At 37.5% G+C, this 12214-nt stretch overlaps 1 pseudogene; it reads left to right on the top strand.

The window, feature by feature from the left end:
* Positions 1-10279: 10279 nt before the first annotated feature.
* On the top strand, positions 10280-11740 carry LOC148998752 (UBP1-associated protein 2C pseudogene; annotated as a pseudogene).
* The last annotated feature ends 474 nt before the right edge of the window (positions 11741-12214 follow it).

Genomic DNA, 12214 nt, shown 5'->3' with positions numbered 1-12214 from the left:
CCAAAGATGAAAGGATTCTCATTCTAGTAAAGAATAAACAGGGATCATACACTAATCTATCATGAAAAACATATCTAAATATGTTAAGAATCGAATGAGAGATTAAATCAAAGAAACGGATTACGACTTCATGAAAAACTTGCAATGATTAAGGTAAAGATCACTATGATGATCATAAAACCTTAAGAATATAAAGAGATTAGTGAAGAGATGGTTGCTAACAGAGAATGCAGCATCATCTTCACTATCTCAGACAATAAGAAATAGAAAACAACAGTAGAAGTAGAAGATGAGAGAGTAAACAAACCTTAGATGCAAGAAGAAGAAGGATTGCTTGGGTTCTTGCAAGAATCTCACCAAGAATGCAGAGGAGAGGCTTGGAAATGAGTCTCCACACGTTCCAGAGGGCTTAGGAGGTAGAGGAGACAAATTAATCTCGTAGACAACAATATATAAAGCAACCAAGACTAAACAGCAAAAACAGATCTTGTTGGTCGATTGGCCCAATCAACCACGCAATCGACCAAGCATGACAGCAAGGCCAAGACAGGGAATTGAAGGCCCAACTCAAAACCAAACTTAAAGAGCTTCTCCACACACATCATATGACTTACCTAGTATGTAGAAATGCCTTCGAACCAAGTCAAATAATACTCCAAGTCCATCAACTAAACTCATCTTCAACTAGGTGCAGTTTCCTTTTCAGTTCCGAACAAGTTTCCATATATGGAACACCATCGTCAACTTCCATGGGTTCTGAGTCAAACATCAAGTCTTCCACTGAGAGGGCCCATAGTTGGCTTCTTCCTTTACTTCGGGTCATCGGACCTACAAACAACAAGGTCGGGTCAAGGTCAGGGCTGGGTTTCACAGGTCTGTGTAGTCGGTACACATCCTCCATTTTCCATTGGCCTTCTTGACCATTACCACATTGGCCAACCAGGTCAAGCATTCAATAGGCTCAATGAACCCTGAATTCTTCAACTTCTCAACTTCTCAACTTCGCTTCTAATAGCCTCGTGCTTTTCTATTGAAAAGTTTCTTCTTCTCTGGATCACTGGCTTGGCCTTCGAAACTATTCAAGCTTGTGCTCTGCTACTTGTCGATCTATTCTAGGCATGTCTTCAGCAGACCATACGAATACATCTCTGTTTTCCCGGAGGAAAACCTTCAATTCTGACTAGAACTCCTCCAGTTGTTCGGATCCAATATGAGTCGTTCTCTTTTCATCATCGGGATCCAACTGGATTCGTTCCAATTTCTCCACTGGCTCAGGTCTTTACATCTCTTCCTCATTTCGATCGTAATGCATTGGCCTTCTTTGGGCCTTCCTTGTCCTTCAAATAAGCTACATAACACTGTCGGGAAATTCTCTGATCGGAAGACACTTGACCAATTCCCTTATCATTGGGGAACTTGATCTTCATGTGCTTCGTTGAGACCACTGCTCCTAGCTTTGTTAGGGATGGCCTGCCGAGTATAACATTATATGCCGGAAGCTCTCGAACCACCAGGAAACTCACCCGAATAGTAGTTTCCTTGGGGAAGTTTCCAACCGAAAGATCCAGCTGAACTGATCCTTCAGCCATGGCCGACAACCCAGCAAATCCACACAAGTGTGTGGATGATTTCTCCATCAAATCCTCCTCGATCTTTAGTTTCTGATAAGCATCATAAGATAAAAGATTTGTGGAAGAGCCGATATCGACCAATACTCTATGTACTTCCCGACGTCCAATCTCCACCTTGATGACTATGGCATCGTCATGAGGTGTACAAATACCCCTCTCATCTTTGTCATCAAAGGTGATCAAACTTTCACCATTCAGCCTTTGCCGTTTCTGCACCTCTCCAGTTCCAACGAACTTGGATTTGGCTTTCAACTTGAGAAGTGATTCCGGTTCGGGTCCCCCAAAAATAGTTAGGATCGGAGATTGGCTAGCACCAACCACTTCCTTTCCCTTCTTTGACTTGGGAACCTCGACTTGTCGCTCCTGGCTTCCCGAACGATCCCTCTTCTTAACAACTATTCTCGACTCCGGCGGTCATCCTTTAATGAAACTTGAGAGATGTCCTTGAGAGATCAATCTCTCAATGTCGGCCTTCAGGTGCCTGCAATCATTAGTGTAATGCCCGTAATCTTTGTTAAAATGGCAATACCTCTCCATGTTACATTCTCCAGGCTTGGATACACCCTTGGAGGCCATTTCAAGATATCTTGCCTTTTGATGATATTCAGAATCTCTGACCGAGAAGTATTCAATGGTGTGTACTCGCTTTGATCGGGAGAACGCTACCTCCACGCTGAACAGGGCTTTCTGGCTCGATCATTATTGGGTTGCCTAGGCTTCTGTCTTTTTTCAGGAGCCTTATGTTCTTTGGTGGAGGCCTTTGTGTCCCCCTAACGTGCATCCAGAGTCTTCGTCACTTCTGCTTGCTTTTGACACCTTTGCACCAGTTCAACATAAGTGGTGGGCATGTCTTGAAGTAACAACTCTAAGAGTCTCCGGTTTGTGAGTCCTGTGAACAAAGCAGTTTTAGCTACGTGTTCATCCAGATTCTCAATCTCCATAGTAACTTTGTTGAATCTTTTCAGGTACTCTCGAATTGATTCGTTCTTCCCTTGCTTGATAGTAAATAGGGTCTCCTCCGTCTTTTTTATCTGGATTCCACTCTGGAAACGACCAATAAATTTTCGCGCCAACTCCTCAAAATTGACAATTTTCCCGAAGGAAGATTTGAAAACCACTTATGTGCCACACCGGTCAAAGATGACTCGAACACCCTGCAAAGGATTTCATCAGAATTACCAGCCACAACCATAGTTTGCTGATAATAGCTGATATGGGCGACGGAATCTCCCAAACCATCGAATGAAGAGAAAGTCGGGAGCCGAAAATTGTGAGGAAACACAAATCCAGCTATTGCCTTGACGAAAGGGGTCTTTCTGATGACAGAATAGATGTCATCGGCCATCTTCCCTTGGGAGAGCAATCCCAACCTTTGATTAATATCTGCAAACTCCTGACCAATGTGGATTGAACATCCCCCACCAATTCGGTAGCTCTCACGACCAGAACGTTTTGAGGTTGGTGAGTGAGTGCGTACTCCTTTGCCCAATCTCGTTATTGACCCGATTCGGCTCAATTGTAGTCGTTCATGCCGACCGTTCCTTCTGGGTAGTTCTCCAGTTCTTCGTTCTCTGTCTCGCTCTTGGGAATTCCCTCGCAGGTTCGGACCATAATTCTGGCCACCTGCCGGTTGTCTATCCCCTTGTGGGGAATGCCCTCGTAGCGGTGGTACAAACGTCTTTGCTTCTCCTGCACGCCTTCTAGTCTCTTGATGGTCAGGAGCCTGGGGAGCCACCACTTGTCTGACCAACGTACGAAGCGTCTGGTTCATTTCCAAGAATTGGAGCTGCATTTGATCCAACTGCTGTTGGAGAGGATTTGGAGGGTTTAATTGATCATTACCCCCTTGTCCTCCATCTTCTCGTACTTCACAAGCACGACTTCCTACAGGGATATCTTCTGGATTGTTCCCTCCAAGAAATTGAATGTCAGCCTCTTGCTAAGCCGCCGCAACTACTGTTGTTGCTGACTTGGTAGCCATGACTTTCTGAAGCGTTTCCCACGACGGCGCCAAATGATGCGTCCAGAATCTGCTCAGCCCTTAGATCACTTGAGAATGACCTGCAAAACAATCGTCAGATGTGACTTGACCGTAGTGGTCGGGAGTCCACCTCCGATGGCTAAGTCAGTTAATGAACTGATCACAAAGGCTCTGACTAGCTGTAGAGCTAAAGTATGAATACATAAAATGGGAATACGATTCAGATACCTTCTTCGTATGTAGATTTGGACTTATATAGAGTTTACCTCTTAATCCTGTTCGTTGAACTCGTACGTGCCTTCTACTGGTGACCGTCAGATCTTGATGGTTAGACCCGTTAGTGGGGTAATGGACAACTTCCCTTGATTGCACGATCTTGATGCTAGGGCGTGGTAGTTATCCAAGTTGGCACGATCACCCACTCCCATGAGTGCTGATAACCGTCTCTTTGAAGAGTTATTCATCTCGAGAATCATGGACTTGTGTTTGCCTGCTGATCGTGTAAGGTTTCTTCCTTAACATGCCATCATCGAACCCGATTCGCTCGAACCTAAATCGGTCGGTTCGCCCCCGACCAGGGTTGAGGGTTGAACCAAGGACAGACCTGGTTCAATGATATTTTTTTCCCATGTCAAATCAGAGAGAAGGGTGGAAGGGGCATGGAAGAAATTTTTTCGAAAGAGCGGTTAGCAAATTGCTCAACATCGTGGAGGCTAAAGAGAAAAAACAAAACCTTGTCGGTAAGGGAAGAGTCAGTTGGCAATGTCCATCTTTCTCCTTTGTAATAATCAAAATACCTATTTTCTAATACTTAGTCGATAAGTAATTGTAGTGGAGAAATAGGATAATATAGACTACTAAAAATAAAGAACTTAACCGAAAAATAAATGGACAATTTAGCCCTAAAGAATAATTAAAATAAATGGTCCTAAATGATCATATGAAAAGTCTTTATAGGAGAATAATTGAACAATTGTGTCCAATTAAACATTTGTTGTTAATAAAAGTATGTACTTTAATATAATAGTAGTATGATAATACTATGATTTTGTTATAAATAATATTTATTATGGATGTCCATTACCCCAAAGAGATTGTACTTCCAATTGAAGATCTCAACTACCTCAGGATGCAATATTGGTGAAGATCACAACTATCTCATTACACAATGTTGGCAGTCAATATTTCCATTCTATGCACCTTCTATCTTAAGTGGCAATCTATCATTCCATATCAAGATTATCTTATTGTGTGTGAGAATCATATATTGTATTTCTTTGTAGACTCTGATATTATCATATCAAAGAAGATGCTAGTCCCATTATAAATATGTAATGCACTCAACTGAATGGACTAGTTCTGATTGAACTCATCTTGTCTTTATTCTTTGTATTCTATATTTTCTCTTTATTTTGTAAAACGTTATCAGCACGATTCCGCTTGAAATAATTGTGAACGACTCCGCTCGAAGTATTGCGTTTTGAGAAGAAAGACAGCAGACTATGTATCATTATGTTTTCTATTCCAAAGTGAAAAGAATGATCGACTTCTTTGCACGTTTTTGTAAACAATGGAATTTACCTTGTCAATCTTATAATGTAAGTGCATCGTGAAAAAAATGGTATGTATTTTATTGAATATAAGAATCAATTAAAATATTAGGTTGCTTTAACTGTTGAGGTTTGTCATTAACCAATAATGATTTTATTTATTGTATATAGTGGTTATTAGGCTTGCACCACAAATATTGTTAAATGCACTTGAAGTTGCAAGATTTGAAACTGTAAAAGAATACATGAATATAGTTCTGCAGATACACATGAAGTTGCAAGATTTGAAACTGCAAGATTTGAAACTGTAAATAAATACAGTTATGTAGTTTTTTAAATTAATTATCTATTAAAATTATAAGGAGAAAATATTATTCATGAAAATATGCCAACAAATTTTCAAGTTTCAGATTTATTGTTACAATTGTAATATTGCAAAAGGAGTTTTAAGAAATACTCTGAATGATATCATGCCTATTTGAGGCTGAGTAAAATAATGGACTATTAATGAAAAGTCATGAAGCTCGTCTTATTGGTTCTGTTCCATTCTCTGAAGTGAATGCAACCATTCATGATATGCCTGAAAGAAGGCAAAATTAAAATTATGATCATGACTGTGGAAAATGATGAGGCAAATGACGAAATAATTACCATCATTATTATGAAAATAAATAAGAGGATAAGAAGGATTCTCAACATAACTATTAAATGAGTGAAGATAATATTTGTTACCGATGTAGTATGAAAGCCATTAGACATGTATCTGTCGTACTCCACAATATTTAATTAAGCTTTGTCAAACCTTCATTAAAGAAATAAAAATAATGTTGAGATAAATTGGATTTTCCAAAATCATGATACTTGAGCAATTTTTGCCTATTAAAGTGATGATTTTGATGGCCTCACAGATACTACACATCTAGATGCTATAAACTCCTTTAAAGATAATAGTTGAAGATTTGATTATGTTAGTATAATTCAAATAAAAATAAAAATAATATTATATTAGTTTGTAATTCTTCTCTCTTCTAATCTCATCTCATATGTTAGTTTATCTTAAATTTAATATTTTTCCTCTATAATTTTTTTATTGACTTTCTATATATCTTTTAATATATTTTGTTTCATTTTGATGAAGAATGTGAATATTCTCTTATATGCTGTGACGCATATTATACTGAGAGAAAAATATACATATTTCTCTTATTTGATGATGCGGAAGCCAATGTTCATATAAAAATCGGTAGTACAACATTGATTGGAAGCTCCGAAAGAGCTAATCTATTATTATCTGAAAGATAAAATTGGCTATGAATAATTTATTATTTTGTAGTAAGTCTTAAAGAAACTTATTAAGTTTTGAAGCTATTTGCCAAAATGATTATCAGATTGAGACTACAAATAATGGTAAAAGTGAGTATCTATACAAATGTATTAGATATTTTCTCTTAATTTATACTACACGAATATCGCATGGTTGAAACACATGCTTGGGTAAATCAAATGAACATTGATTCCAATAATTTTATTATTTGGCATGACCGGTTGGACCATCCCGGATCAAGTATGATGCGAAAAATTATTGAAAATTCAATTGTCATCCATTGAATAACCAGAAGATTCTTCAATTAAATGAATTTTCTTATGTTGCTTGTTCTCAAGAGAAATTTATTATTGGATATTCACCAGCTAAAGTTGAGATTGAACATTCTATATCTTTGAAACGTACACAGGGTGAAATATATGGGCCCATTCACCCATCATGTGGACCATTCATATAATATACGATTTGAGTAGATGCATCTATAAAATGGTCACATGTATGTTCATTATGAATTCCTAATTTGGTATTTGCGAAATTGTTGCTCAAATTAGATTAAGAGCACAATTTATGGATTATAAAATAAAGATAGTTTGTCTTAATAATGTTGGTGAATTTACATCTTAGGCTTTATGATTATTGTATAAAAACTGAGATCACAGTTGAATAGCCTGTTGCTCATGTTTATATCCAAAATGGTTTGGTAAAATTATTTATTAAATGTCTCCAATTAATAGCTAAACCATTTTTTATGAGAACAAAACATCATTTGTATGCATCAGGCCAAAAGGTTGTCATAAATTCTCACAATTACAATTGACTTATAGTCATAAGCAAAATATTTATCATCTTAAAATTTTTTGGATGTGCGACTTATGTTCTAATTACTCCACCACAGCGCACAAAAATGAGTTCCCAAATAAAGCTGGGAATATATGTTGGATATGAATCTCCTTATATACTTTAATATATTACCAATGATAGGAGATTTATTTAATGAATTAGTTTTTTCAACATGAGGGGGAGTGAATAAAAAGTTGGAAAAAGAGATTGATTGTATGCATTAACATTATCTCATTAGATCATTGCACTGAGCACTGTGAACTTGAAGTTCAAAGGATAATGCAATAAATATTATGAATCAACTGCCAGATTTGCTGACCTGCTAAGAGTTACTAAATCTCATATTCTAGCTGTAAATGTTCCAATTAGAATTGATGTCCCAACAAGACAATCTATTAGTGCAAATGAAATTAAACCACGTTTAAAACGTGAAAGATCAATCGGTTCCAAGGATAAAATCCTAGAAAAGGAAAGGAGCAAATGATCAAGATTGTCATAATATAGAGACAATTGATTATGAAGATCCTAAAGACATAACTTTCTATAAAACCCCAGAAGAGGTTCAGGTACCTAAAAATAATGAAGAGATCTCGATTAGTTATGTCATTGTAGGAAAAAGATGGAACCGAAAAGATAAAGTTGTCGACAACATTTTTACATATTATGTTATTGTTGAAATAATACAACAAGACGAGGATCATGAACATAAATTTGTTGATGAATATAAATCAATAAATGATTGGCCAAAATGTAGAGACACAATTCAAGCAGAATTGAATTCGCTTGAAAAATAAAGTTTTTGGACCTGTAGTCCAACATCTGAAAGTATAAAGCCAGTGGGGTACAATTGAGTTTTCTGCGAAAAATGAAATGAGAAAAGGAATGAAATCATGATATATAAAGCATGAATTATGGCACAAGAATTTTCGTAGATGCCTGGCATTGATTACATGGAAACATGTTTTCGTGTGATGGATGCAATCACCTTCAGATATCTTATAAATCTAGCAGTATATGAAAATTTTGACATGCGTCTAATGGATATTATTACAGCATATTTATATGGTTCACTCGAGTGTGAAGTATATATGAAAATCCTTGAAGGATTCAAAATGCCTGAAGCACATAAAAATTTCTAAGAAGTTTGTTCAATAAGGTTTCAGAGATGATTATGGCATATATGATATAACTTCTTTAGTGAATATTTACTAAATGAAGAATATAAAAATGATCCAATTTTATTATTGTGTTTTTATTAAAGGATATGGATCTGATTTTAATAAGTGTATATGAAGATGACTTAAATATCATCGGAATTCCTGAAGAATTTCTAAAAGCAGCAGATTATTTGAAGAAAGTTGAAATGAAAATCTTGAAAATACAATGTTTTGTCTTGACTTATAAATTGAGCATTTGACGAATGAAATATTCGTTTATCAATCAACTTATATAGAGAATATTTTGAAGCGGTTTTATCTAGATAAAATACATTCATTGAGTACCCCAATGGTTGTGAGATCATTCAATATAAAGAAATATTCATTTTAACCCCAATAAAACAGTGGAGAATTTATTGGTCATGAAGTACCATATCTTAGTGTAATTGGGGTATTAATGTATCTTGCTAATAATACACAATCGGATGTAGCATTTTCTATAAGTATATTAACAAGATTTATTTATTCTCCAATACGAAGACACTGAAATGTTATAAAACATATATTTCAGTATATTCGAGAAATTATTAACATGATATTATTTTATGAATGTGGATATTAACTTACTTATTATGCAGATGTATGATATTTATTTGATCTATATAAAACTATATCTCAAACATGTTATTTATTCACAAATGAATATTAGCTATTTTATATTTGGTTAATATCAATGATCCAACACATTTAGGAAGCATGCGATCTTCTACTAGAAGAAGGAGTTTCAACAATATTATATAAAGATTATGCTGCATGCATAACGCAATTCATGGCCTTCAATGAAATGTTGAAATCGATGTTCAACAAACTCATTCAAGTGATAATTTGACAGATTTATCTACTAAAAAGTTGCATACTTCAAATCTTGAGAAGCTGGTATATGATATTGGAATGTGCGTACTTAAAGATACTCAATGATGTTATCATCAGGGGGAGTAAAATACGTGCTGCACTCTTTTCCCTTAACCAATGTTTTGCTCCACTGGGTTTTCCTGGTAAGGTTTTTAATGAGACAGCTACCAATACGTATTATTTAGATATGTATATTCTTTTTCCTTCACTAAGATTTTTTCCCACAGGGTTTTTCTTAGTAAGGTTTTAACGAGGTACATTATCTATTGATGAACATCAAAGGGGAAGTGTTATAAATAATATTTATTATGGATGCCTATTACCTTAAAGAGATTGTACTTTCAATTGAATATCTCAACTACCTCAGGATGCAGTATTGGTGAAGATCACAACCATCTCATTACACAATATTGGCAGTCAATATTTCCATTCTATGTACCTTTTATCTTGAGTGGCAATCTATCATTCCATATCAAGATTATCTTATTGTGTGTGAGAATCACATATTGTATTTTTTTGTAGACTCTGATATTATCATATCAGAGCAGATGCTAGTTCCATTATAAATATGTAATGCACTCAACTGAATGGACTAGTTCTGATTGAACTCTTTTTGTCTTTCTTCTTTGTATTTTATATTTTATCTTTATTTTATAACAGATTTGAAAATTTAATTACTTTCTACTATCATAAAAGAAGAAAAACAGCTGAACGACTGATGGGCCTTCAGTCACTCAGATTTGGGCCTTGAAGATGTTTTAAGCCCATTTACTAGAAGTTCCGCATTGCACGTGTAACGACAACTTATCATATTCTTTCTACCACGGGAGTAGAAGTCTCTATTTATATATAAACGCAGGGTCTATCTATTCGGTAGAGAACGGTTAAGTTTTTGTTTTTTTCTTTGGGAATTTTGGAATTTAGGGTTAGGGTTTAGGTTTGAACAGTTTACAATATCGCTGCTGGACTGCAGTTTTCTGAGTAAACGAATTCCTTCGTTGCAATTCCGCCCTGGATACCATGGATCCGGTGACTAAAAAGAGAAAAGCCGACGAGAACGGTGACGCCGGTTCAGGTTTGAGATTAACGCCGGAAGATGCTCGTAAGATTATCGAATCCTTCACTCAAGAGCAGCTCCTCAACATCCTTCAAGACGCCGTTGTTCTTCACTTGGACGTTCTAGATGCAGTTCGTGCCATCGCTGATAGCGATCCAACGCAGCGCAAGCTCTTCATCCGTGGTCTTGGTTGGGACACAACCACCGAAGGCCTTCGTACTCTGTTCTCACAATACGGTGATCTTGAAGAAGCCGTGGTAATTCTTGACAAGAATACGGGTAAGAGCAAAGGTTATGGCTTTGTCACTTTTAAGCACATCGATGGTGCTATGCTAGCGTTGAAGGAGCCCAGCAAGAAGATTGATGGTCGGATGACGGTTACTCAGCTTGCGGCTGCCGGGAATTCTGGATCAACCGTTAATCAGGCCCCAGGCGGTTGATGTCTCAATGCGGAAGATTTATGTTGGGAATGTTCCGCCAGATATGCCGGCTGATCGTCTTTTAGCTCATTTTTCTTCGTATGGTGAGATAGAAGAAGGGCCATTAGGTTTCGACAAGCAGACTGGGAAGTCTAGAGGGTTTGGCTTTGTTTGTGTACAAAACTCCTGAGGGTGCGAAGGCTTCCTTGTGGATTCCACCAAGACAATTGATGGGTATCAACTAATTTGCAAATATGCGATTGAAGGGAAGAGGGCTTACCTAAACCCGCCAAGTTGCAGTGGGTGCTGGAGGAGTTCAGGCCCCCAATAATGTCCCCGGAGGAGAAGTCGCTGGAGATGGACTTGGCTTTTCCACCGACTGCCATGCCGGGAACTGACTTCTCAGTATGGTGGTTTACCGGCTGGCCTTTCTTCCTATGGTGGTTTTTTCCGGTGCCCACTAGGGACCACCTCCATAGGGTAGCCTCCACTATCACAATCTGAACTCGCCCGCAGTCATCAATGGGTCCTTCTGGGATGTCCTCCGTTGGGGGTCAGGTTCCTTCTTTTTCTTTGGGTGCTACAGGAGGTGGCTATGGTTCAAGCTTGAGTGGTGAGTCCATATAGTGGTGCTTCACAGTATGGTGGGCCTACTTCGGGCGGCTATGGTGGATTGGGTGGTGGTCACATCATCTTTGTATCGGTTGCCGCCAACGAGTTCGGCTGGTATGCCCACTGGGGGTTATCCGGAGACTGGGCACTATGGGTTGTCTGCTGCATATCCAAGTCAGCAACACCTTGCTACAGGAATATCGCCGGTGCTAAGGGTACCACCTCGTACAATGTATCAGACAATGCCTCCTTATTGATAAGGTATCTTACTCAGTCCCTCTTCACTTGTCTGTTTGATATTAATTGTCCCTCTTCATTAGTTTCTTCTCTCTGGCTCCTGGGCTTTTTCTCTTTTGGGCCTTGCATGCAAATTTTATTTCTGCTGCACCACGTACGTGTTTATATTTTTGCTAGATGATGTTTCTTTTGCTAGATTGATTAACATTTTAAACGGGAAGAAACAGAAAAAATTGTTGGAGTCATAGCCTTTAAGCAGCAGATTCAGCTATATAGGACCCAGCATAGATTTTTTTTTCAAATTCTTGAATTCTTTAGCTCAACAAATTTAACCATGCTGCTTGTGTTTGCAACTGTTGTCTATAGAGGGTATTACACTGAACTATTAAATTGGATATTGTATTCTCTTGAAGATAGTTCACTGGAATTGAAGTTATTAATGTAGTTAGAATGTTGTCGTGGAAGCCTTTCTTTCTGACGCTTTTGGATTATTT

The sequence above is a fragment of the Hakea prostrata genome, unplaced genomic scaffold, assembly GCF_041222555.1.
Source record: "Hakea prostrata isolate BN-2017 unplaced genomic scaffold, UWA_Hpros_2 contig_155, whole genome shotgun sequence".
NCBI classification, from domain to species: Eukaryota; Viridiplantae; Streptophyta; class Magnoliopsida; order Proteales; family Proteaceae; genus Hakea; species Hakea prostrata.
This window is presented reverse-complemented; position numbering and strand designations above follow the sequence as displayed.